The sequence below is a fragment of the Sesamum indicum genome, linkage group LG2 (genome assembly GCF_026168435.1).
Source record: "Sesamum indicum cultivar Baizhima isolate 11 linkage group LG2, ASM2616843v1, whole genome shotgun sequence".
Lineage (NCBI taxonomy): Eukaryota > Viridiplantae > Streptophyta > Magnoliopsida > Lamiales > Pedaliaceae > Sesamum > Sesamum indicum.
The window spans coordinates 7,901,105-7,926,876 of NC_142658.1; positions in this window are offsets into that span (position 1 = coordinate 7,901,105).

Genomic DNA, 25,772 nt, shown 5'->3' on the forward strand with positions numbered 1-25,772 from the left:
AGTTTGTTTCGCTTTTATACTAACTTCTAGTTATTATTACGCTTAGCATATTTACAACACAAATGGATGGGTGTAGTCCTGCGATTGGGTCAAGTTTCGTTGAATTCTGAGAACGTCCAAAAGTTAGCTGTTTTGCACGGTTTTATTAAAACAAGTTTGTGTCCCTTTTATAGTAACTTGTAGTTATTATTACGCTTACAAAATTAAACACACAAACTCTTGGGTCTAGACCTACGTTTGGGTCAAGTTTCGTCGAATTCTGAGAATGCTCAATATTTAGCTGTTTTGCACGGTTTTATTAAAACAAGTTTGTTTTCCTTTTATACTAACTTGTAGTTATTATTACGCTTCAAATTTAACATACAAACTCTTGGGTCTAGACCTACGTTTGGGTCAAGTTTCGTCCAATGCTGAGAATGCTAAAAAATTAGCTGTTTTGCACAGGTTTTATTAAAACAAGTTTGTTAACCTTTTATACTAACTTGTAGTTATTATTACGCTTAGCAAATTTACAACACAAATGCTTGGGTCTAGACCAACCTTTGGTTCAAGTTTCGTCGAATTTTGAGAACGTTCAAAATTTAGCTGTTTTCACGGTTATATTAAAACAAGTTTGTTTCCCTTTCATAGTAACTTGTAGTTATTATTACGCTTAGAAAATTTAACACACAAACTCTTGGGTCTAGACCTACGTTTGGGTCAAGTTTCGTCGAATTCTGAGAATGCTCAATATTTAGCTGTTTTGCACAGTTTTATTAAAACAAGTTTGTTTTCCTTTTATACTAACTTGTAGTTATTATTACGCTTAGCAAATTTACAACACAAATGCTTGGGTCTAGACGAACGTTTGGGTCAAGTTTCGTCGAATTCTGAAAACGTTCAAAATTTAGCTATTTTGCACGGTTTTATTAAAGCAAGTTTGTTTCGCTTTTATACTAACTTCTAGTTATTATTACGCTTAGCATATTTACAACACAAATGGATGGGTCTAGTCCTGCGATTGGGTCAAGTTTCGTTGAATTCTGAGTACGTCCAAAAGTTAGCTGTTTTGCACGGTTTTATTAAAACAAGTTTGTGTCCCTTTTATAGTAACTTGTAGTTGTTATTACGCTTAGAAAATTAAACACACAAACTCTTGGGTCTAGACCTACGTTTGGGTCAAGTTCGTCCAATGCTGAGAATGCTCAAAAATTAACTGTTTTGCACGGTTTTATTAAAACAAGTTTGTTTCCCTTTTATACTAACTTGTAGTTATTATTACGCCTCAAATTTAACATACAAACTCTTGGGTCTAGACCTACGTTTGGGTCAAGTTTCGTCCAATGCTGAGAATGCTCAAAAATTAGCTATTTTGCACAGGTTTTATTAAAACAAGTTTGTTAATCTTTTATACTAACTTATAATTATTATTACGCTTAGCAAATTTACAACACAAATGTTTGGGTCTAGACCAACCTTTGGTTCAAGTTTCGTCGAATTTTGAGAACGTTCAAAATTTAGCTGTTTTCACGGTTATATTAAAACAAGTTTGTTTCCCTTTTATAGTAACTTGTAGTTATTATTACGCTTAGAAAATTTAACACACAAACTCTTGGGTCTAGACCTACGTTTGGGTCAAGTTTCGTCGAATTCTGAGAATGCTCAATACTTAGCTGTTTTGCACAGTTTTATTAAAACAAGTTTGTTTCCCTTTTATACTAACTTGTAGTTATTATTACGCTTAGAAAATTTACAGCACAAATGCTTGGGTCTAGACCAACGTTTGGGTCAAGTTTCGTCGAATTCTGAGAACGTTCAAAATTTAGCTATTTTGCACGGTTTTATTAAAGCAAGTTTGTTTCGCTTTTATACTAACTTCTAGTTATTATTACGCTTAGCAAATTTACAACACACAAATGGATGGGTCTAGTCCTGCGATTGGGTCAAGTTTCGTTGAATTCTGAGAACGTCCAAAAGTTAGCTGTTTTGCACGGTATTATTAAAACAAGTTTGTTTCCCTTTTATAGTAACTTGTAGTTATTATTACGCTTAGAAAATTTAACACACAAACTAGACCAACGTTTGGGTCAAGTTTCGTCCAATGCTGAGAATGCTAAAAAATTAGCTGTTTTGCACGGTTTTATTAAAACTAGTTTGTTTCCCTTTTATACTAACTTGTAGTTATTATTACGCTTAGCAAATTTACAACACAAATGCTTGGGTCTAGACCAACGTTTGGGTCAAGTTTCGTCGAATTCTGAGAACGTTCAAAATTTAGCTGTTTTCACGGTTATATTAAAACAAGTTTGTTTCCCTTTTATAGTAACTTGTAGTTATTATTACGCTTAGAAAATTTAACACACAAACTCTTGGGTCTAGACCTACGTTTGGGTCAAGTTTCGTCGAATTCTGAGACTGCTCAATATTTAGCTGTTTTGCACAGTTTCATTAAAACAAGTTTGTTTCCCTTTTATACTAACTTGTAGTTATTATTACGCTTAGCAAATTTACAACACAAATGCTTGGGTCTAGACCAACCTTTGGTTCAAGTTTCGTCGAATTTTGAGAACGTTCAAAATTTAGCTGTTTTCACGGTTATATTAAAACAAGTTTGTTTCCCTTTCATAGTAACTTGTAGTTATTATTACGCTTAGAAAATTTAACACACAAACTCTTGGGTCTAGACCTACGTTTGGGTCAAGTTTCGTCGAATTCTGAGAATGCTCAATATTTAGCTGTTTTGCACAGTTTTATTAAAACAAGTTTGTTTTCCTTTTATACTAACTTGTAGTTATTATTACGCTTAGCAAATTTACAACACAAATGCTTGGGTCTAGACGAACGTTTGGGTCAAGTTTCGTCGAATTCTGAAAACGTTCAAAATTTAGCTATTTTGCACGGTTTTATTAAAGCAAGTTTGTTTCGCTTTTATACTAACTTCTAGTTATTATTACGCTTAGCATATTTACAACACAAATGGATGGGTCTAGTCCTGCGATTGGGTCAAGTTTCGTTGAATTCTGAGTACGTCCAAAAGTTAGCTGTTTTGCACGGTTTTATTAAAACAAGTTTGTGTCCCTTTTATAGTAACTTGTAGTTGTTATTACGCTTAGAAAATTAAACACACAAACTCTTGGGTCTAGACCTACGTTTGGGTCAAGTTCGTCCAATGCTGAGAATGCTCAAAAATTAACTGTTTTGCACGGTTTTATTAAAACAAGTTTGTTTCCCTTTTATACTAACTTGTAGTTATTATTACGCCTCAAATTTAACATACAAACTCTTGGGTCTAGACCTACGTTTGGGTCAAGTTTCGTCCAATGCTGAGAATGCTCAAAAATTAGCTATTTTGCACAGGTTTTATTAAAACAAGTTTGTTAATCTTTTATACTAACTTATAATTATTATTACGCTTAGCAAATTTACAACACAAATGTTTGGGTCTAGACCAACCTTTGGTTCAAGTTTCGTCGAATTTTGAGAACGTTCAAAATTTAGCTGTTTTCACGGTTATATTAAAACAAGTTTGTTTCCCTTTTATAGTAACTTGTAGTTATTATTACGCTTAGAAAATTTAACACACAAACTCTTGGGTCTAGACCTACGTTTGGGTCAAGTTTCGTCGAATTCTGAGAATGCTCAATACTTAGCTGTTTTGCACAGTTTTATTAAAACAAGTTTGTTTCCCTTTTATACTAACTTGTAGTTATTATTACGCTTAGAAAATTTACAGCACAAATGCTTGGGTCTAGACCAACGTTTGGGTCAAGTTTCGTCGAATTCTGAGAACGTTCAAAATTTAGCTATTTTGCACGGTTTTATTAAAGCAAGTTTGTTTCGCTTTTATACTAACTTCTAGTTATTATTACGCTTAGCAAATTTACAACACACAAATGGATGGGTCTAGTCCTGCGATTGGGTCAAGTTTCGTTGAATTCTGAGAACGTCCAAAAGTTAGCTGTTTTGCACGGTATTATTAAAACAAGTTTGTTTCCCTTTTATAGTAACTTGTAGTTATTATTACGCTTAGAAAATTTAACACACAAACTAGACCAACGTTTGGGTCAAGTTTCGTCCAATGCTGAGAATGCTAAAAAATTAGCTGTTTTGCACGGTTTTATTAAAACTAGTTTGTTTCCCTTTTATACTAACTTGTAGTTATTATTACGCTTAGCAAATTTACAACACAAATGCTTGGGTCTAGACCAACGTTTGGGTCAAGTTTCGTCGAATTCTGAGAACGTTCAAAATTTAGCTGTTTTCACGGTTATATTAAAACAAGTTTGTTTCCCTTTTATAGTAACTTGTAGTTATTATTACGCTTAGAAAATTTAACACACAAACTCTTGGGTCTAGACCTACGTTTGGGTCAAGTTTCGTCGAATTCTGAGACTGCTCAATATTTAGCTGTTTTGCACAGTTTCATTAAAACAAGTTTGTTTCCCTTTTATACTAACTTGTAGTTATTATTACGCTTAGCAAATTTACAACACAAATGCTTGGGTCTAGACCAACCTTTGGTTCAAGTTTCGTCGAATTTTGAGAACGTTCAAAATTTAGCTGTTTTCACGGTTATATTAAAACAAGTTTGTTTCCCTTTCATAGTAACTTGTAGTTATTATTACGCTTAGAAAATTTAACACACAAACTCTTGGGTCTAGACCTACGTTTGGGTCAAGTTTCGTCGAATTCTGAGAATGCTCAATATTTAGCTGTTTTGCACAGTTTTATTAAAACAAGTTTGTTTTCCTTTTATACTAACTTGTAGTTATTATTACGCTTAGCAAATTTACAACACAAATGCTTGGGTCTAGACGAACGTTTGGGTCAAGTTTCGTCGAATTCTGAAAACGTTCAAAATTTAGCTATTTTGCACGGTTTTATTAAAGCAAGTTTGTTTCGCTTTTATACTAACTTCTAGTTATTATTACGCTTAGCATATTTACAACACAAATGGATGGGTCTAGTCCTGCGATTGGGTCAAGTTTCGTTGAATTCTGAGTACGTCCAAAAGTTAGCTGTTTTGCACGGTTTTATTAAAACAAGTTTGTGTCCCTTTTATAGTAACTTGTAGTTGTTATTACGCTTAGAAAATTAAACACACAAACTCTTGGGTCTAGACCTACGTTTGGGTCAAGTTTCGTCGAATTCTGAGAATGCTCAATATTTAGCTGTTTTGCACGGTTTTATTAAAACAAGTTTGTTTTCCTTTTATACTAACTTGTAGTTATTATTACGCTTCAAATTTAACATACAAACTCTTGGGTCTAGACCTACGTTTGGGTCAAGTTTCGTCCAATGCTGAGAATGCTAAAAAATTAGCTGTTTTGCACAGGTTTTATTAAAACAAGTTTGTTAACCTTTTATACTAACTTGTAGTTATTATTACGCTTAGCAAATTTACAACACAAATGCTTGGGTCTAGACCAACCTTTGGTTCAAGTTTCGTCGAATTTTGAGAACGTTCAAAATTTAGCTGTTTTCACGGTTATATTAAAACAAGTTTGTTTCCCTTTCATAGTAACTTGTAGTTATTATTACGCTTAGAAAATTTAACACACAAACTCTTGGGTCTAGACCTACGTTTGGGTCAAGTTTCGTCGAATTCTGAGAATGCTCAATATTTAGCTGTTTTGCACAGTTTTATTAAAACAAGTTTGTTTTCCTTTTATACTAACTTGTAGTTATTATTACGCTTAGCAAATTTACAACACAAATGCTTGGGTCTAGACGAACGTTTGGGTCAAGTTTCGTCGAATTCTGAAAACGTTCAAAATTTAGCTATTTTGCACGGTTTTATTAAAGCAAGTTTGTTTCGCTTTTATACTAACTTCTAGTTATTATTACGCTTAGCATATTTACAACACAAATGGATGGGTCTAGTCCTGCGATTGGGTCAAGTTTCGTTGAATTCTGAGTACGTCCAAAAGTTAGCTGTTTTGCACGGTTTTATTAAAACAAGTTTGTGTCCCTTTTATAGTAACTTGTAGTTGTTATTACGCTTAGAAAATTAAACACACAAACTCTTGGGTCTAGACCTACGTTTGGGTCAAGTTCGTCCAATGCTGAGAATGCTCAAAAATTAACTGTTTTGCACGGTTTTATTAAAACAAGTTTGTTTCCCTTTTATACTAACTTGTAGTTATTATTACGCCTCAAATTTAACATACAAACTCTTGGGTCTAGACCTACGTTTGGGTCAAGTTTCGTCCAATGCTGAGAATGCTCAAAAATTAGCTATTTTGCACAGGTTTTATTAAAACAAGTTTGTTAATCTTTTATACTAACTTATAATTATTATTACGCTTAGCAAATTTACAACACAAATGTTTGGGTCTAGACCAACCTTTGGTTCAAGTTTCGTCGAATTTTGAGAACGTTCAAAATTTAGCTGTTTTCACGGTTATATTAAAACAAGTTTGTTTCCCTTTTATAGTAACTTGTAGTTATTATTACGCTTAGAAAATTTAACACACAAACTCTTGGGTCTAGACCTACGTTTGGGTCAAGTTTCGTCGAATTCTGAGAATGCTCAATACTTAGCTGTTTTGCACAGTTTTATTAAAACAAGTTTGTTTCCCTTTTATACTAACTTGTAGTTATTATTACGCTTAGAAAATTTACAGCACAAATGCTTGGGTCTAGACCAACGTTTGGGTCAAGTTTCGTCGAATTCTGAGAACGTTCAAAATTTAGCTATTTTGCACGGTTTTATTAAAGCAAGTTTGTTTCGCTTTTATACTAACTTCTAGTTATTATTACGCTTAGCAAATTTACAACACACAAATGGATGGGTCTAGTCCTGCGATTGGGTCAAGTTTCGTTGAATTCTGAGAACGTCCAAAAGTTAGCTGTTTTGCACGGTATTATTAAAACAAGTTTGTTTCCCTTTTATAGTAACTTGTAGTTATTATTACGCTTAGAAAATTTAACACACAAACTAGACCAACGTTTGGGTCAAGTTTCGTCCAATGCTGAGAATGCTAAAAAATTAGCTGTTTTGCACGGTTTTATTAAAACTAGTTTGTTTCCCTTTTATACTAACTTGTAGTTATTATTACGCTTAGCAAATTTACAACACAAATGCTTGGGTCTAGACCAACGTTTGGGTCAAGTTTCGTCGAATTCTGAGAACGTTCAAAATTTAGCTGTTTTCACGGTTATATTAAAACAAGTTTGTTTCCCTTTTATAGTAACTTGTAGTTATTATTACGCTTAGAAAATTTAACACACAAACTCTTGGGTCTAGACCTACGTTTGGGTCAAGTTTCGTCGAATTCTGAGACTGCTCAATATTTAGCTGTTTTGCACAGTTTCATTAAAACAAGTTTGTTTCCCTTTTATACTAACTTGTAGTTATTATTACGCTTAGCAAATTTACAACACAAATGCTTGGGTCTAGACCAACGTTTGGGTCAAGTTTCGTCGAATTCTGAGAACGTTCAAAATTTAGCTATTTTCCACGGTTTTATTAAAGCAAGTTTGTTTCGCTTTTATACTAACTTCTAGTTATTATTACGCTTAGCATATTTACAACACAAATGGATGGGTGTAGTCCTGCGATTGGGTCAAGTTTCGTTGAATTCTGAGAACGTCCAAAAGTTAGCTGTTTTGCACGGTTTTATTAAAACAAGTTTGTGTCCCTTTTATAGTAACTTGTAGTTATTATTACGCTTACAAAATTAAACACACAAACTCTTGGGTCTAGACCTACGTTTGGGTCAAGTTTCGTCGAATTCTGAGAATGCTCAATATTTAGCTGTTTTGCACGGTTTTATTAAAACAAGTTTGTTTTCCTTTTATACTAACTTGTAGTTATTATTACGCTTCAAATTTAACATACAAACTCTTGGGTCTAGACCTACGTTTGGGTCAAGTTTCGTCCAATGCTGAGAATGCTAAAAAATTAGCTGTTTTGCACAGGTTTTATTAAAACAAGTTTGTTAACCTTTTATACTAACTTGTAGTTATTATTACGCTTAGCAAATTTACAACACAAATGCTTGGGTCTAGACCAACCTTTGGTTCAAGTTTCGTCGAATTTTGAGAACGTTCAAAATTTAGCTGTTTTCACGGTTATATTAAAACAAGTTTGTTTCCCTTTCATAGTAACTTGTAGTTATTATTACGCTTAGAAAATTTAACACACAAACTCTTGGGTCTAGACCTACGTTTGGGTCAAGTTTCGTCGAATTCTGAGAATGCTCAATATTTAGCTGTTTTGCACAGTTTTATTAAAACAAGTTTGTTTTCCTTTTATACTAACTTGTAGTTATTATTACGCTTAGCAAATTTACAACACAAATGCTTGGGTCTAGACGAACGTTTGGGTCAAGTTTCGTCGAATTCTGAGAACGTTCAAAATTTAGCTATTTTGCACGGTTTTATTAAAGCAAGTTTGTTTCGCTTTTATACTAACTTCTAGTTATTATTACGCTTAGCATATTTACAACACAAATGGATGGGTCTAGTCCTGCGATTGGGTCAAGTTTCGTTGAATTCTGAGTACGTCCAAAAGTTAGCTGTTTTGCACGGTTTTATTAAAACAAGTTTGTGTCCCTTTTATAGTAACTTGTAGTTGTTATTACGCTTAGAAAATTAAACACACAAACTCTTGGGTCTAGACCTACGTTTGGGTCAAGTTCGTCCAATGCTGAGAATGCTCAAAAATTAACTGTTTTGCACGGTTTTATTAAAACAAGTTTGTTTCCCTTTTATACTAACTTGTAGTTATTATTACGCCTCAAATTTAACATACAAACTCTTGGGTCTAGACCTACGTTTGGGTCAAGTTTCGTCCAATGCTGAGAATGCTCAAAAATTAGCTATTTTGCACAGGTTTTATTAAAACAAGTTTGTTAATCTTTTATACTAACTTATAATTATTATTACGCTTAGCAAATTTACAACACAAATGTTTGGGTCTAGACCAACCTTTGGTTCAAGTTTCGTCGAATTTTGAGAACGTTCAAAATTTAGCTGTTTTCACGGTTATATTAAAACAAGTTTGTTTCCCTTTTATAGTAACTTGTAGTTATTATTACGCTTAGAAAATTTAACACACAAACTCTTGGGTCTAGACCTACGTTTGGGTCAAGTTTCGTCGAATTCTGAGAATGCTCAATACTTAGCTGTTTTGCACAGTTTTATTAAAACAAGTTTGTTTCCCTTTTATACTAACTTGTAGTTATTATTACGCTTAGAAAATTTACAGCACAAATGCTTGGGTCTAGACCAACGTTTGGGTCAAGTTTCGTCGAATTCTGAGAACGTTCAAAATTTAGCTATTTTGCACGGTTTTATTAAAGCAAGTTTGTTTCGCTTTTATACTAACTTCTAGTTATTATTACGCTTAGCAAATTTACAACACACAAATGGATGGGTCTAGTCCTGCGATTGGGTCAAGTTTCGTTGAATTCTGAGAACGTCCAAAAGTTAGCTGTTTTGCACGGTTTTATTAAAACAAGTTTGTTTCCCTTTTATAGTAACTTGTAGTTATTATTACGCTTAGAAAATTTAACACACAAACTAGACCAACGTTTGGGTCAAGTTTCGTCCAATGCTGAGAATGCTAAAAAATTAGCTGTTTTGCACGGTTTTATTAAAACTAGTTTGTTTCCCTTTTATACTAACTTGTAGTTATTATTACGCTTAGCAAATTTACAACACAAATGCTTGGGTCTAGACCAACGTTTGGGTCAAGTTTCGTCGAATTCTGAGAACGTTCAAAATTTAGCTGTTTTCACGGTTATATTAAAACAAGTTTGTTTCCCTTTTATAGTAACTTGTAGTTATTATTACGCTTAGAGAATTTAACACACAAACTCTTGGGTCTAGACCTACGTTTGGGTCAAGTTTCGTCGAATTCTGAGAATGCTCAATATTTAGCTGTTTTGCACAGTTTCATTAAAACAAGTTTGTTTCCCTTTTATACTAACTTGTAGTTATTATTACGCTTAGCAAATTTACAACACAAATGCTTGGGTCTAGACCAACGTTTGGGTCAAGTTTCGTCGAATTCTGAGAACGTTCAAAATTTAGCTATTTTCCACGGTTTTATTAAAGCAAGTTTGTTTCGCTTTTATACTAACTTCTAGTTATTATTACGCTTAGCATATTTACAACACAAATGGATGGGTGTAGTCCTGCGATTGGGTCAAGTTTCGTTGAATTCTGAGAACGTCCAAAAGTTAGCTGTTTTGCACGGTTTTATTAAAACAAGTTTGTGTCCCTTTTATAGTAACTTGTAGTTATTATTACGCTTACAAAATTAAACACACAAACTCTTGGGTCTAGACCTACGTTTGGGTCAAGTTTCGTCGAATTCTGAGAATGCTCAATATTTAGCTGTTTTGCACGGTTTTATTAAAACAAGTTTGTTTTCCTTTTATACTAACTTGTAGTTATTATTACGCTTCAAATTTAACATACAAACTCTTGGGTCTAGACCTACGTTTGGGTCAAGTTTCGTCCAATGCTGAGAATGCTAAAAAATTAGCTGTTTTGCACAGGTTTTATTAAAACAAGTTTGTTAACCTTTTATACTAACTTGTAGTTATTATTACGCTTAGCAAATTTACAACACAAATGCTTGGGTCTAGACCAACCTTTGGTTCAAGTTTCGTCGAATTTTGAGAACGTTCAAAATTTAGCTGTTTTCACGGTTATATTAAAACAAGTTTGTTTCCCTTTCATAGTAACTTGTAGTTATTATTACGCTTAGAAAATTTAACACACAAACTCTTGGGTCTAGACCTACGTTTGGGTCAAGTTTCGTCGAATTCTGAGAATGCTCAATATTTAGCTGTTTTGCACAGTTTTATTAAAACAAGTTTGTTTTCCTTTTATACTAACTTGTAGTTATTATTACGCTTAGCAAATTTACAACACAAATGCTTGGGTCTAGACGAACGTTTGGGTCAAGTTTCGTCGAATTCTGAGAACGTTCAAAATTTAGCTATTTTGCACGGTTTTATTAAAGCAAGTTTGTTTCGCTTTTATACTAACTTCTAGTTATTATTACGCTTAGCATATTTACAACACAAATGGATGGGTCTAGTCCTGCGATTGGGTCAAGTTTCGTTGAATTCTGAGTACGTCCAAAAGTTAGCTGTTTTGCACGGTTTTATTAAAACAAGTTTGTGTCCCTTTTATAGTAACTTGTAGTTGTTATTACGCTTAGAAAATTAAACACACAAACTCTTGGGTCTAGACCTACGTTTGGGTCAAGTTCGTCCAATGCTGAGAATGCTCAAAAATTAACTGTTTTGCACGGTTTTATTAAAACAAGTTTGTTTCCCTTTTATACTAACTTGTAGTTATTATTACGCCTCAAATTTAACATACAAACTCTTGGGTCTAGACCTACGTTTGGGTCAAGTTTCGTCCAATGCTGAGAATGCTCAAAAATTAGCTATTTTGCACAGGTTTTATTAAAACAAGTTTGTTAATCTTTTATACTAACTTATAATTATTATTACGCTTAGCAAATTTACAACACAAATGTTTGGGTCTAGACCAACCTTTGGTTCAAGTTTCGTCGAATTTTGAGAACGTTCAAAATTTAGCTGTTTTCACGGTTATATTAAAACAAGTTTGTTTCCCTTTTATAGTAACTTGTAGTTATTATTACGCTTAGAAAATTTAACACACAAACTCTTGGGTCTAGACCTACGTTTGGGTCAAGTTTCGTCGAATTCTGAGAATGCTCAATACTTAGCTGTTTTGCACAGTTTTATTAAAACAAGTTTGTTTCCCTTTTATACTAACTTGTAGTTATTATTACGCTTAGAAAATTTACAGCACAAATGCTTGGGTCTAGACCAACGTTTGGGTCAAGTTTCGTCGAATTCTGAGAACGTTCAAAATTTAGCTATTTTGCACGGTTTTATTAAACCAAGTTTGTTTCGCTTTTATACTAACTTCTAGTTATTATTACGCTTAGCAAATTTACAACACAAATGGATGGGTCTAGTCCTGCGATTGGGTCAAGTTTCGTTGAATTCTGAGAACGTCCAAAAGTTAGCTGTTTTGCACGGTTTTATTAAAACAAGTTTGTTTCCCTTTTATAGTAACTTGTAGTTATTATTACGCTTAGAAAATTTAACACACAAACTAGACCAACGTTTGGGTCAAGTTTCGTCCAATGCTGAGAATGCTAAAAAATTAGCTGTTTTGCACGGTTTTATTAAAACTAGTTTGTTTCCCTTTTATACTAACTTGTAGTTATTATTACGCTTAGCAAATTTACAACACAAATGCTTGGGTCTAGACCAACGTTTGGGTCAAGTTTCGTCGAATTCTGAGAACGTTCAAAATTTAGCTGTTTTCACGGTTATATTAAAACAAGTTTGTTTCCCTTTTATAGTAACTTGTAGTTATTATTACGCTTAGAAAATTTAACACACAAACTCTTGGGTCTAGACCTACGTTTGGGTCAAGTTTCGTCGAATTCTGAGAATGCTCAATATTTAGCTGTTTTGCACAGTTTCATTAAAACAAGTTTGTTTCCCTTTTATACTAACTTGTAGTTATTATTACGCTTAGCAAATTTACAACACAAATGCTTGGGTCTAGACCAACGTTTGGGTCAAGTTTCGTCGAATTCTGAGAACGTTCAAAATTTAGCTATTTTCCACGGTTTTATTAAAGCAAGTTTGTTTCGCTTTTATACTAACTTCTAGTTATTATTACGCTTAGCATATTTACAACACAAATGGATGGGTGTAGTCCTGCGATTGGGTCAAGTTTCGTTGAATTCTGAGAACGTCCAAAAGTTAGCTGTTTTGCACGGTTTTATTAAAACAAGTTTGTGTCCCTTTTATAGTAACTTGTAGTTATTATTACGCTTACAAAATTAAACACACAAACTCTTGGGTCTAGACCTACGTTTGGGTCAAGTTTCGTCGAATTCTGAGAATGCTCAATATTTAGCTGTTTTGCACGGTTTTATTAAAACAAGTTTGTTTTCCTTTTATACTAACTTGTAGTTATTATTACGCTTCAAATTTAACATACAAACTCTTGGGTCTAGACCTACGTTTGGGTCAAGTTTCGTCCAATGCTGAGAATGCTAAAAAATTAGCTGTTTTGCACAGGTTTTATTAAAACAAGTTTGTTAACCTTTTATACTAACTTGTAGTTATTATTACGCTTAGCAAATTTACAACACAAATGCTTGGGTCTAGACCAACCTTTGGTTCAAGTTTCGTCGAATTTTTAGAACGTTCAAAATTTAGCTGTTTTCACGGTTATATTAAAACAAGTTTGTTTCCCTTTCATAGTAACTTGTAGTTATTATTACGCTTAGAAAATTTAACACACAAACTCTTGGGTCTAGACCTACGTTTGGGTCAAGTTTCGTCGAATTCTGAGAATGCTCAATATTTAGCTGTTTTGCACAGTTTTATTAAAACAAGTTTGTTTTCCTTTTATACTAACTTGTAGTTATTATTACGCTTAGCAAATTTACAACACAAATGCTTGGGTCTAGACGAACGTTTGGGTCAAGTTTCGTCGAATTCTGAGAACGTTCAAAATTTAGCTATTTTGCACGGTTTTATTAAAGCAAGTTTGTTTCGCTTTTATACTAACTTCTAGTTATTATTACGCTTAGCATATTTACAACACAAATGGATGGGTCTAGTCCTGCGATTGGGTCAAGTTTCGTTGAATTCTGAGTACGTCCAAAAGTTAGCTGTTTTGCACGGTTTTATTAAAACAAGTTTGTGTCCCTTTTATAGTAACTTGTAGTTGTTATTACGCTTAGAAAATTAAACACACAAACTCTTGGGTCTAGACCTACGTTTGGGTCAAGTTCGTCCAATGCTGAGAATGCTCAAAAATTAACTGTTTTGCACGGTTTTATTAAAACAAGTTTGTTTCCCTTTTATACTAACTTGTAGTTATTATTACGCCTCAAATTTAACATACAAACTCTTGGGTCTAGACCTACGTTTGGGTCAAGTTTCGTCCAATGCTGAGAATGCTCAAAAATTAGCTATTTTGCACAGGTTTTATTAAAACAAGTTTGTTAATCTTTTATACTAACTTATAATTATTATTACGCTTAGCAAATTTACAACACAAATGTTTGGGTCTAGACCAACCTTTGGTTCAAGTTTCGTCGAATTTTGAGAACGTTCAAAATTTAGCTGTTTTCACGGTTATATTAAAACAAGTTTGTTTCCCTTTTATAGTAACTTGTAGTTATTATTACGCTTAGAAAATTTAACACACAAACTCTTGGGTCTAGACCTACGTTTGGGTCAAGTTTCGTCGAATTCTGAGAATGCTCAATACTTAGCTGTTTTGCACAGTTTTATTAAAACAAGTTTGTTTCCCTTTTATACTAACTTGTAGTTATTATTACGCTTAGAAAATTTACAGCACAAATGCTTGGGTCTAGACCAACGTTTGGGTCAAGTTTCGTCGAATTCTGAGAACGTTCAAAATTTAGCTATTTTGCACGGTTTTATTAAACCAAGTTTGTTTCGCTTTTATACTAACTTCTAGTTATTATTACGCTTAGCAAATTTACAACACAAATGGATGGGTCTAGTCCTGCGATTGGGTCAAGTTTCGTTGAATTCTGAGAACGTCCAAAAGTTAGCTGTTTTGCACGGTTTTATTAAAACAAGTTTGTTTCCCTTTTATAGTAACTTGTAGTTATTATTACGCTTAGAAAATTTAACACACAAACTAGACCAACGTTTGGGTCAAGTTTCGTCCAATGCTGAGAATGCTAAAAAATTAGCTGTTTTGCACGGTTTTATTAAAACTAGTTTGTTTCCCTTTTATACTAACTTGTAGTTATTATTACGCTTAGCAAATTTACAACACAAATGCTTGGGTCTAGACCAACGTTTGGGTCAAGTTTCGTCGAATTCTGAGAACGTTCAAAATTTAGCTGTTTTCACGGTTATATTAAAACAAGTTTGTTTCCCTTTTATAGTAACTTGTAGTTATTATTACGCTTAGAAAATTTAACACACAAACTCTTGGGTCTAGACCTACGTTTGGGTCAAGTTTCGTCGAATTCTGAGAATGCTCAATATTTAGCTGTTTTGCACAGTTTCATTAAAACAAGTTTGTTTCCCTTTTATACTAACTTGTAGTTATTATTACGCTTAGCAAATTTACAACACAAATGCTTGGGTCTAGACCAACGTTTGGGTCAAGTTTCGTCGAATTCTGAGAACGTTCAAAATTTAGCTATTTTCCACGGTTTTATTAAAGCAAGTTTGTTTCGCTTTTATACTAACTTCTAGTTATTATTACGCTTAGCATATTTACAACACAAATGGATGGGTGTAGTCCTGCGATTGGGTCAAGTTTCGTTGAATTCTGAGAACGTCCAAAAGTTAGCTGTTTTGCACGGTTTTATTAAAACAAGTTTGTGTCCCTTTTATAGTAACTTGTAGTTATTATTACGCTTACAAAATTAAACACACAAACTCTTGGGTCTAGACCTACGTTTGGGTCAAGTTTCGTCGAATTCTGAGAATGCTCAATATTTAGCTGTTTTGCACGGTTTTATTAAAACAAGTTTGTTTTCCTTTTATACTAACTTGTAGTTATTATTACGCTTCAAATTTAACATACAAACTCTTGGGTCTAGACCTACGTTTGGGTCAAGTTTCGTCCAATGCTGAGAATGCTAAAAAATTAGCTGTTTTGCACAGGTTTTATTAAAACAAGTTTGTTAACCTTTTATACTAACTTGTAGTTATTATTACGCTTAGCAAATTTACAACACAAATGCTTGGGTCTAGACCAACCTTTGGTTCAAGTTTCGTCGAATTTTGAGAACGTTCAAAATTTAGCTGTTTTCACGGTTATATTAAAACAAGTTTGTTTCCCTTTCATAGTAACTTGTAGTTATTATTACGCTTAGAAAATTTAACACACAAACTCTTGGGTCTAGACCTACGTTTGGGTCAAGTTTCGTCGAATTCTGAGAATGCTCAATATTTAGCTGTTTTGCACAGTTTTATTAAAACAAGTTTGTTTTCCTTTTATACTAACTTGTAGTTATTATTACGCTTAGCAAATTTACAACACAAATGCTTGGGTCTAGACGAACGTTTGGGTCAAGTTTCGTCGAATTCTGAGAACGTTCAAAATTTAGCTATTTTGCACGGTTTTATTAAAGCAAGTTTGTTTCGCTTTTATACTAACTTCTAGTTATTATTACGCTTAGCATATTTACAACACAAATGGATGGGTCTAGTCCTGCGATTGGGTCAAGTTTCGTTGAATTCTGAGTACGTCCAAAAGTTAGCTGTTTTGCACGGTTTTATTAAAACAAGTTTGTGTCCCTTTTATAGTAACTTGTAGTTGTTATTACGCTTAGAAAATTAAACACACAAACTCTTGGGTCTAGACCTACGTTTGGGTCAAGTTCGTCCAATGCTGAGAATGCTCAAAAATTAACTGTTTTGCACGGTTTTATTAAAACAAGTTTGTTTCCCTTTTATACTAACTTGTAGTTATTATTACGCCTCAAATTTAACATACAAACTCTTGGGTCTAGACCTACGTTTGGGTCAAGTTTCGTCCAATGCTGAGAATGCTCAAAAATTAGCTATTTTGCACAGGTTTTATTAAAACAAGTTTGTTAATCTTTTATACTAACTTATAATTATTATTACGCTTAGCAAATTTACAACACAAATGTTTGGGTCTAGACCAACCTTTGGTTCAAGTTTCGTCGAATTTTGAGAACGTTCAAAATTTAGCTGTTTTCACGGTTATATTAAAACAAGTTTGTTTCCCTTTTATAGTAACTTGTAGTTATTATTACGCTTAGAAAATTTAACACACAAACTCTTGGGTCTAGACCTACGTTTGGGTCAAGTTTCGTCGAATTCTGAGAATGCTCAATACTTAGCTGTTTTGCACAGTTTTATTAAAACAAGTTTGTTTCCCTTTTATACTAACTTGTAGTTATTATTACGCTTAGAAAATTTACAGCACAAATGCTTGGGTCTAGACCAACGTTTGGGTCAAGTTTCGTCGAATTCTGAGAACGTTCAAAATTTAGCTATTTTGCACGGTTTTATTAAACCAAGTTTGTTTCGCTTTTATACTAACTTCTAGTTATTATTACGCTTAGCAAATTTACAACACAAATGGATGGGTCTAGTCCTGCGATTGGGTCAAGTTTCGTTGAATTCTGAGAACGTCCAAAAGTTAGCTGTTTTGCACGGTTTTATTAAAACAAGTTTGTTTCCCTTTTATAGTAACTTGTAGTTATTATTACGCTTAGAAAATTTAACACACAAACTAGACCAACGTTTGGGTCAAGTTTCGTCCAATGCTGAGAATGCTAAAAAATTAGCTGTTTTGCACGGTTTTATTAAAACTAGTTTGTTTCCCTTTTATACTAACTTGTAGTTATTATTACGCTTAGCAAATTTACAACACAAATGCTTGGGTCTAGACCAACGTTTGGGTCAAGTTTCGTCGAATTCTGAGAACGTTCAAAATTTAGCTGTTTTCACGGTTATATTAAAACAAGTTTGTTTCCCTTTTATAGTAACTTGTAGTTATTATTACGCTTAGAAAATTTAACACACAAACTCTTGGGTCTAGACCTACGTTTGGGTCAAGTTTCGTCGAATTCTGAGAATGCTCAATATTTAGCTGTTTTGCACAGTTTCATTAAAACAAGTTTGTTTCCCTTTTATACTAACTTGTAGTTATTATTACGCTTAGCAAATTTACAACACAAATGCTTGGGTCTAGACCAACGTTTGGGTCAAGTTTCGTCGAATTCTGAGAACGTTCAAAACTTAGCTATTTTCCACGGTTTTATTAAAGCAAGTTTGTTTCGCTTTTATACTAACTTCTAGTTATTATTACGCTTAGCATATTTACAACACAAATGGATGGGTGTAGTCCTGCGATTGGGTCAAGTTTCGTTGAATTCTGAGAACGTCCAAAAGTTAGCTGTTTTGCACGGTTTTATTAAAACAAGTTTGTGTCCCTTTTATAGTAACTTGTAGTTGTTATTACGCTTAGAAAATTAAACACACAAACTCTTGGGTCTAGACCTACGTTTGGGTCAAGTTCGTCCAATGCTGAGAATGCTCAAAAATTAACTGTTTTGCACGGTTTTATTAAAACAAGTTTGTTTCCCTTTTATACTAACTTGTAGTTATTATTACGCCTCAAATTTAACATACAAACTCTTGGGTCTAGACCTACGTTTGGGTCAAGTTTCGTCCAATGCTGAGAATGCTCAAAAATTAGCTATTTTGCACAGGTTTTATTAAAACAAGTTTGTTAATCTTTTATACTAACTTATAATTATTATTACGCTTAGCAAATTTACAACACAAATGCTTGGGTCTAGACCAACCTTTGGTTCAAGTTTCGTCGAATTTTGAGAACGTTCAAAATTTAGCTGTTTTCACGGTTATATTAAAACAAGTTTGTTTCCCTTTTATAGTAACTTGTAGTTATTATTACGCTTAGAAAATTTAACACACAAACTCTTGGGTCTAGACCTACGTTTGGGTCAAGTTTCGTCGAATTCTGAGAATGCTCAATATTTAGCTGTTTTGCACAGTTTTATTAAAACAAGTTTGTTTTCCTTTTATACTAACTTGTAGTTATTATTACGCTTAGCAAATTTACAACACAAATGCTTGGGTCTAGACCAACGTTTGGGTCAAGTTTCGTCGAATTCTGAGAACGTTCAAAATTTAGCTATTTTGCACGGTTTTATTAAAGCAAGTTTGTTTCGCTTTTATACTAACTTCTAGTTATTATTACGCTTAGCATATTTACAACACAAATGGATGGGTCTAGTCCTGCGATTGGGTCAAGTTTCGTTGAATTCTGAGTACGTCCAAAAGTTAGCTGTTTTGCACGGTTTTATTAAAACAAGTTTGTGTCCCTTTTATAGTAACTTGTAGTTGTTATTACGCTTAGAAAATTAAACACACAAACTCTTGGGTCTAGACCTACGTTTGGGTCAAGTTCGTCCAATGCTGAGAATGCTCAAAAATTAACTGTTTTGCACGGTTTTATTAAAACAAGTTTGTTTCCCTTTTATACTAACTTGTAGTTATTATTACGCCTCAAATTTAACATACAAACTCTTGGGTCTAGACCTACGTTTGGGTCAAGTTTCGTCCAATGCTGAGAATGCTCAAAAATTAGCTATTTTGCACAGGTTTTATTAAAACAAGTTTGTTAATCTTTTATACTAACTTATAATTATTATTACGCTTAGCAAATTTACAACACAAATGTTTGGGTCTAGACCAACCTTTGGTTCAAGTTTCGTCGAATTTTGAGAACGTTCAAAATTTAGCTGTTTTCACGGTTATATTAAAACAAGTTTGTTTCCCTTTTATAGTAACTTGTAGTTATTATTACGCTTAGAAAATTTAACACACAAACTCTTGGGTCTAGACCTACGTTTGGGTCAAGTTTCGTCGAATTCTGAGAATGCTCAATACTTAGCTGTTTTGCACAGTTTTATTAAAACAAGTTTGTTTCCCTTTTATACTAACTTGTAGTTATTATTACGCTTAGAAAATTTACAGCACAAATGCTTGGGTCTAGACCAACGTTTGGGTCAAGTTTCGTCGAATTCTGAGAACGTTCAAAATTTAGCTATTTTGCACGGTTTTATTAAACCAAGTTTGTTTCGCTTTTATACTAACTTCTAGTTATTATTACGCTTAGCAAATTTACAACACAAATGGATGGGTCTAGTCCTGCGATTGGGTCAAGTTTCGTTGAATTCTGAGAACGTCCAAAAGTTAGCTGTTTTGCACGGTTTTATTAAAACAAGTTTGTTTCCCTTTTATAGTAACTTGTAGTTATTATTACGCTTAGAAAATTTAACACACAAACTAGACCAACGTTTGGGTCAAGTTTCGTCCAATGCTGAGAATGCTAAAAAATTAGCTGTTTTGCACGGTTTTATTAAAACTAGTTTGTTTCCCTTTTATACTAACTTGTAGTTATTATTACGCTTAGCAAATTTACAACACAAATGCTTGGGTCTAGACCAACGTTTGGGTCAAGTTTCGTCGAATTCTGAGAACGTTCAAAATTTAGCTGTTTTCACGGTTATATTAAAACAAGTTTGTTTCCCTTTTATAGTAACTTGTAGTTATTATTACGCTTAGAAAATTTAACACACAAACTCTTGGGTCTAGACCTACGTTTGGGTCAAGTTTCGTCGAATTCTGAGAATGCTCAATATTTAGCTGTTTTGCACAGTTTCATTAAAACAAGTTTGTTTCCCGTTTATACTAACTTGTAGTTATTATTACGCTTAGCAAATTTACAACACAAATGCTTGGGTCTAGACCAACGTTTGGGTCAAGTTTCGTCGAATTCTGAGAACGTTCAAAACTTAGCTATTTTCCACGGTTTTATTAAAGCAAGTTTGTTTCGCTTTTATACTAACTTCTAGTTATTATTACGCTTAGCATATTTACAACACAAATGGATGGGTGTAGTCCTGCGATTGGGTCAAGTTTCGTTGAATTCTGAGAACGTCCAAAAGTTAGCTGTTTTGCACGGTTTTATTAAAACAAGTTTGTGTCCCTTTTATAGTAACTTGTAGTTGTTATTACGCTTAGAAAATTAAACACACAAACTCTTGGGTCTAGACCTACGTTTGGGTCAAGTTCGTCCAATGCTGAGAATGCTAAAAAATTAACTGTTTTGCACGGTTTTATTAAAACAAGTTTGTTTCCCTTTTATACTAACTTGTAGTTATTATTACGCCTCAAATTTAACATACAAACTCTTGGGTCTAGACCTACGTTTGGGTCAAGTTTCGTCCAATGCTGAGAATGCTCAAAAATTAGCTATTTTGCACAGGTTTTATTAAAACAAGTTTGTTAATCTTTTATACTAACTTATAATTATTATTACGCTTAGCAAATTTACAACACAAATGTTTGGGTCTAGACCAACCTTTGGTTCAAGTTTCGTCGAATTTTGAGAACGTTCAAAATTTAGCTGTTTTCACGGTTATATTAAAACAAGTTTGTTTCCCTTTTATAGTAACTTGTAGTTATTATTACGCTTAGAAAATTTAACACACAAACTCTTGGGTCTAGACCTACGTTTGGGTCAAGTTTCGTCGAATTCTGAGAATGCTCAATACTTAGCTGTTTTGCACAGTTTTATTAAAACAAGTTTGTTTCCCTTTTATACTAACTTGTAGTTATTATTACGCTTAGAAAATTTACAGCACAAATGCTTGGGTCTAGACCAACGTTTGGGTCAAGTTTCGTCGAATTCTGAGAACGTTCAAAATTTAGCTATTTTGCACGGTTTTATTAAAGCAAGTTTGTTTCGCTTTTATACTAACTTCTAGTTATTATTACGCTTAGCAAATTTACAACACAAATGGATGGGTCTAGTCCTGCGATTGGGTCAAGTTTCGTTGAATTCTGAGAACGTCCAAAAGTTAGCTGTTTTGCACGGTTTTATTAAAACAAGTTTGTTTCCCTTTTATAGTAACTTGTAGTTATTATTACGCTTAGAAAATTTAACACACAAACTAGACCAACGTTTGGGTCAAGTTTCGTCCAATGCTGAGAATGCTAAAAAATTAGCTGTTTTGCACGGTTTTATTAAAACTAGTTTGTTTCCCTTTTATACTAACTTGTAGTTATTATTACGCTTAGCAAATTTACAACACAAATGCTTGGGTCTAGACCAACGTTTGGGTCAAGTTTCGTCGAATTCTGAGAACGTTCAAAATTTAGCTGTTTTCACGGTTATATTAAAACAAGTTTGTTTCCCTTTTATAGTAACTTGTAGTTATTATTACGCTTAGAAAATTTAACACACAAACTCTTGGGTCTAGACCTACGTTTGGGTCAAGTTTCGTCGAATTCTGAGAATGCTCAATATTTAGCTGTTTTGCACAGTTTCATTAAAACAAGTTTGTTTCCCGTTTATACTAACTTGTAGTTATTATTACGCTTAGCAAATTTACAACACAAATGCTTGGGTCTAGACCAACGTTTGGGTCAAGTTTCGTCGAATTCTGAGAACGTTCAAAACTTAGCTATTTTCCACGGTTTTATTAAAGCAAGTTTGTTTCGCTTTTATACTAACTTCTAGTTATTATTACGCTTAGCATATTTACAACACAAATGGATGGGTGTAGTCCTGCGATTGGGTCAAGTTTCGTTGAATTCTGAGAACGTCCAAAAGTTAGCTGTTTTGCACGGTTTTATTAAAACAAGTTTGTGTCCCTTTTATAGTAACTTGTAGTTGTTATTACGCTTAGAAAATTAAACACACAAACTCTTGGGTCTAGACCTACGTTTGGGTCAAGTTCGTCCAATGCTGAGAATGCTAAAAAATTAACTGTTTTGCACGGTTTTATTAAAACAAGTTTGTTTCCCTTTTATACTAACTTGTAGTTATTATTACGCCTCAAATTTAACATACAAACTCTTGGGTCTAGACCTACGTTTGGGTCAAGTTTCGTCCAATGCTGAGAATGCTCAAAAATTAGCTATTTTGCACAGGTTTTATTAAAACAAGTTTGTTAATCTTTTATACTAACTTATAATTATTATTACGCTTAGCAAATTTACAACACAAATGTTTGGGTCTAGACCAACCTTTGGTTCAAGTTTCGTCGAATTTTGAGAACGTTCAAAATTTAGCTGTTTTCACGGTTATATTAAAACAAGTTTGTTTCCCTTTTATAGTAACTTGTAGTTATTATTACGCTTAGAAAATTTAACACACAAACTCTTGGGTCTAGACCTACGTTTGGGTCAAGTTTCGTCGAATTCTGAGAATGCTCAATACTTAGCTGTTTTGCACAGTTTTATTAAAACAAGTTTGTTTCCCTTTTATACTAACTTGTAGTTATTATTACGCTTAGAAAATTTACAGCACAAATGCTTGGGTCTAGACCAACGTTTGGGTCAAGTTTCGTCGAATTCTGAGAACGTTCAAAATTTAGCTATTTTGCACGGTTTTATTAAAGCAAGTTTGTTTCGCTTTTATACTAACTTCTAGTTATTATTACGCTTAGCAAATTTACAACACACAAATGGATGGGTGTAGTCCTGCGATTGGGTCAAGTTTCGTTGAATTCTGAGAACGTCCAAAAGTTAGCTGTTTTGCACGGTTTTATTAAAACAAGTTTGTGTCCCTTTTATAGTAACTTGTAGTTGTTATTACGCTTAGAAAATTAAACACACAAACTCTTGGGTCTAGACCTACGTTTGGGTCAAGTTCGTCCAATGCTGAGAATGCTAAAAAATTAACTGTTTTGCACGGTTTTATTAAAACAAGTTTGTTTCCCTTTTATACTAACTTGTAGTTATTATTACGCCTCAAATTTAACATACAAACTCTTGGGTCTAGACCTACGTTTGGGTCAAGTTTCGTCCAATGCTGAGAATGCTCAAAAATTAGCTATTTTGCACAGGTTTTATTAAAACAAGTTTGTTAATCTTTTATACTAACTTATAATTATTATTACGCTTAGCAAATTTACAACACAAATGTTTGGGTCTAGACCAACCTTTGGTTCAAGTTTCGTCGAATTTTGAGAACGTTCAAAATTTAGCTGTTTTCACGGTTATATTAAAACAAGTTTGTTTCCCTTTTATAGTAACTTGTAGTTATTATTACGCTTAGAAAATTTAACACACAAACTCTTGGGTCTAGACCTACGTTTGGGTCAAGTTTCGTCGAATTCTGAGAATGCTCAATACTTAGCTGTTTTGCACAGTTTTATTAAAACAAGTTTGTTTCCCTTTTATACTAACTTGTAGTTATTATTACGCTTAGAAAATTTACAGCACAAATGCTTGGGTCTAGACCAACGTTTGGGTCAAGTTTCGTCGAATTCTGAGAACGTTCAAAATTTAGCTATTTTGCACGGTTTTATTAAACCAAGTTTGTTTCGCTTTTATACTAACTTCTAGTTATTATTACGCTTAGCAAATTTACAACACAAATGGATGGGTCTAGTCCTGCGATTGGGTCAAGTTTCGTTGAATTCTGAGAACGTCCAAAAGTTAGCTGTTTTGCACGGTTTTATTAAAACAAGTTTGTTTCCCTTTTATAGTAACTTGTAGTTATTATTACGCTTAGAAAATTTAACACACAAACTAGACCAACGTTTGGGTCAAGTTTCGTCCAATGCTGAGAATGCTAAAAAATTAGCTGTTTTGCACGGTTTTATTAAAACTAGTTTGTTTCCCTTTTATACTAACTTGTAGTTATTATTACGCTTAGCAAATTTACAACACAAATGCTTGGGTCTAGACCAACGTTTGGGTCAAGTTTCGTCGAATTCTGAGAACGTTCAAAATTTAGCTGTTTTCACGGTTATATTAAAACAAGTTTGTTTCCCTTTTATAGTAACTTGTAGTTATTATTACGCTTAGAAAATTTAACACACAAACTCTTGGGTCTAGACCTACGTTTGGGTCAAGTTTCGTCGAATTCTGAGAATGCTCAATATTTAGCTGTTTTGCACAGTTTCATTAAAACAAGTTTGTTTCCCTTTTATACTAACTTGTAGTTATTATTACGCTTAGCAAATTTACAACACAAATGCTTGGGTCTAGACCAACGTTTGGGTCAAGTTTCGTCGAATTCTGAGAACGTTCAAAACTTAGCTATTTTCCACGGTTTTATTAAAGCAAGTTTGTTTCGCTTTTATACTAACTTCTAGTTATTATTACGCTTAGCATATTTACAACACAAATGGATGGGTGTAGTCCTGCGATTGGGTCAAGTTTCGTTGAATTCTGAGAACGTCCAAAAGTTAGCTGTTTTGCACGGTTTTATTAAAACAAGTTTGTGTCCCTTTTATAGTAACTTGTAGTTGTTATTACGCTTAGAAAATTAAACACACAAACTCTTGGGTCTAGACCTACGTTTGGGTCAAGTTCGTCCAATGCTGAGAATGCTCAAAAATTAACTGTTTTGCACGGTTTTATTAAAACAAGTTTGTTTCCCTTTTATACTAACTTGTAGTTATTATTACGCCTCAAATTTAACATACAAACTCTTGGGTCTAGACCTACGTTTGGGTCAAGTTTCGTCCAATGCTGAGAATGCTCAAAAATTAGCTATTTTGCACAGGTTTTATTAAAACAAGTTTGTTAATCTTTTATACTAACTTATAATTATTATTACGCTTAGCAAATTTACAACACAAATGCTTGGGTCTAGACCAACCTTTGGTTCAAGTTTCGTCGAATTTTGAGAACGTTCAAAATTTAGCTGTTTTCACGGTTATATTAAAACAAGTTTGTTTCCCTTTTATAGTAACTTGTAGTTATTATTACGCTTAGAAAATTTAACACACAAACTCTTGGGTCTAGACCTACGTTTGGGTCAAGTTTCGTCGAATTCTGAGAATGCTCAATATTTAGCTGTTTTGCACAGTTTTATTAAAACAAGTTTGTTTTCCTTTTATACTAACTTGTAGTTATTATTACGCTTAGCAAATTTACAACACAAATGCTTGGGTCTAGACCAACGTTTGGGTCAAGTTTCGTCGAATTCTGAGAACGTTCAAAATTTAGCTATTTTGCACGGTTTTATTAAAGCAAGTTTGTTTCGCTTTTATACTAACTTCTAGTTATTATTACGCTTAGCATATTTACAACACAAATGGATGGGTCTAGTCCTGCGATTGGGTCAAGTTTCGTTGAATTCTGAGTACGTCCAAAAGTTAGCTGTTTTGCACGGTTTTATTAAAACAAGTTTGTGTCCCTTTTATAGTAACTTGTAGTTGTTATTACGCTTAGAAAATTAAACAC